Raw genomic sequence first — 2,668 nt, forward strand, 5'->3', positions numbered from 1 at the left:
TGCTTACTATTTCCTTACTATCCTTTTATTCGATTTTTTTGTTTTTGTTTTTTGGTTGTTTTTTGAGACGAAGTCTTTCTCTGTCACTCAGGCTGGGGTGCAGTGGCACAATTTTAGCTCGCTGCAACCTCTGCCTCCCTGGTTCAAGTGATTCTGGTGCCTTGGCCTCCCGAGTACCTGGGATTACAGGTGCCTGCCACCACGCCTGGCTAATTTTTTTTTTTTTTTTTTGAGACAGAAGAGTTTTGCTTTGTCTCCCAGGCTGGAGTGCAGTGACCGATCTCGGCTCACTGCAACCTCCACCTCCTGGGTTCAAGCGATTGTCCTGCCTCAGCCTCCCAAGTAGCTGGGACTATAGGCACCCACCACCACAACCAGCTAATTTTTTGTATTTTTAGTAGAGATGTTTCACCGTGTTAGCCAGGATGGTCTCAATCTCCTGACCTCGTGATCCGCCTGCCTTGGCCTCCCAAAGTGCTTGGATTAGAGGTGTGAGCCATCATGCCCAGCCTAATTTTTGTATTTTTAGTAGAGATGCAGTTTCATCATGTTGCCCAGGCTGGTCTTGAACCCCTGACCTCAGGTGATCTACCTGCCTTGGCCTCCCAAAGTGCCAGGATTACAGGCATGAGCCACTGCACCTGGTCTTGTTTTGTTGTTTTGAGGTTTTGAGATGGAGTTTGGCTCTTGTCGTCCAGGCTGGGGTGCCCTGCCACGATCTTGGCTCACTCCAACCTCCCACTCCCAGGTTCAAGCGATTTTCCTGCCTCAGCCCCCTAAGTAGCTGGTACATAGGCCCAGCCCTCTTTTTTTTAAGACAGAGTCTCTGTTGTCCAGGCTTGTGTGCAGTGACACAGTCTCAGCTCACTGCAGCCTCTGCCTCCTCGACTCAAGTGATCCTCCCACCTCAGCCTCCCTAGTAGCTGGGAGTAAAAGTGTGTACCACCATGCCTGACTAATTTTTGTATTTTTAAAAATTTATTTATTGTTGCACGAGGGGGCAGGTGGCAAGGTGCCACGCCTGAGTGGGGATGGCCAGATTGTTCTCCAATCTCCAACCTCAGTGGTGCAATGGGAGATGAACATGAGAGGGCTATGGCCTCACGGGCCCTGTGACGTTATGGAAGGATCTGGGGAAGGGAAGCAAAGTGAAGTAACAGGCAGCAGACTGTGGCAAGAATATGGAATGCATCACGAATTTGCGTGTTATCCTTGCGCAGGGGCCATGCTAATCTTCACTGTTATCGTTCCAATTTTAGTATATGTGCTACCAAAAAGGGCACAATTTTTGTGTTTTTTGTAGAGACAGGGTCTTGCCACATGTCACCCAGGCTGGTCCCAAATTCCTGAACTGAAGTGATTTGACCGCCTCGGCCTCCAAGTGCTGGAGTTACAGGCATGAGCCACTGCACCTAGACTCAAATGGAAATTTTAAAATAACAATAACAAAAATTTAAAACTCACTAGATGGATTCAATACTGTGAAGAGGAGGAAGAGTCAGGAGACAAAGGTGGATTGATAGAAAGCACTCAAACTGGCTGGTCATGGTGGCTCACACCTGCAATCCTAGCACTTTGGGAGGCCAAGGTGGTGGATCACTTGAAGTCAGGAGTTCGAGACCAGTCTGGCCAACACGGTGAAACCCTGTCTCTACTAAAAATACAAAATTAGCCAGGCATGGTGGCACATGCCTGTAATCCCAGCTATTCGGGAGGCTGAGGCAGAAGGATTGCTTCAACCTGGGAGGCAGAGGTTGCAGTGAGCTGAGATCACACCATTGCACTCCAGCCTGGGCAACAAGAGCAAAACTCTGTCTCAAAAAAAAAAAAAAAATACCGAAACTGGCGGCTGGCATGGTGGCTCACGTCTGTAATCCCAGCACTTTAGGAGGCGGAGGTGGGTAGATCACCTGAAGTCAGGAGTTTGAGACCAGCCTGGCCAACATGGTGAAATCCCATTTCTACTAAAAATACAAAAATAAGCTGGATGTGGTGGTGTGTGCCTGTAATCCCAGCTACTCAAGAGGTGAGGCAGAAGAATCACTTGAACCAAAAAGTCAGAGTTTGTAGTGAGCTGGGATCACGCCACTGCACTCCAGCCTGGTGACAAACTGAGACTGCCATCTCAAAAAAAAAAAAAAAAAAAAATCCAGGCATGGTGGTGGGTGCCTGTAATCCCAGCTACTTGGGAGGTTGAGGCAGGACAATCACTTGAATCCAGGAGGTAGAAGCAGAGGTTGCATTGAGGCAAGATCACACCACTACACTCCAGCCTGGGTGACAGAGTGAGACTCTTTCTCAAAAAAAAAGAAAAAAAAAAAAAAATAAAGGAGGCTGGTGGCTACTGGGGAACATGCCCCCGGGGATACTGCAGTGGCTGCTTCATTCATTCCTTTATTCTTTTCATATCTTTGGAGCATCTATTCTGTGTCTGGCACTACTCTTTGTGGGGAGACAGAGGACCGGGTAACCTTGGGGGGACAGAGGTGGGTCAGGGAAGTAGCGGCTGCTACTTGAGATTACAGGAGTGTGTGTGTCCCAAGGCTCCAGAGGGAGCTTAGGCGGGGACACTGGGAAAGAGGGAGGAAGACCCTGATCTAATGACTGCCTACCACATGTCAGGCTGGCAAGCGCTGTCTCACAGAAACCCTGCAAGCTTGGTCTTGTT

General features: G+C 48.8%; 1 non-coding gene across 1 annotated transcript; it reads right to left on the reverse strand.

Annotated features, from left to right (window-relative positions):
• Window positions 1-1,175: 1,175 nt before the first annotated feature.
• LOC115833625 lies at window positions 1,176-1,283 on the reverse strand. The gene has a single exon (XR_004029011.1). It is a non-coding gene; the product is annotated as a U6 spliceosomal RNA (small nuclear RNA).
• Window positions 1,284-2,668: the final 1,385 nt, after the last annotated feature.

This window comes from Nomascus leucogenys, unplaced genomic scaffold (assembly GCF_006542625.1).
Source record: "Nomascus leucogenys isolate Asia unplaced genomic scaffold, Asia_NLE_v1 Super-Scaffold_349, whole genome shotgun sequence".
Taxonomy (NCBI): Eukaryota; Metazoa; Chordata; class Mammalia; order Primates; family Hylobatidae; genus Nomascus; species Nomascus leucogenys.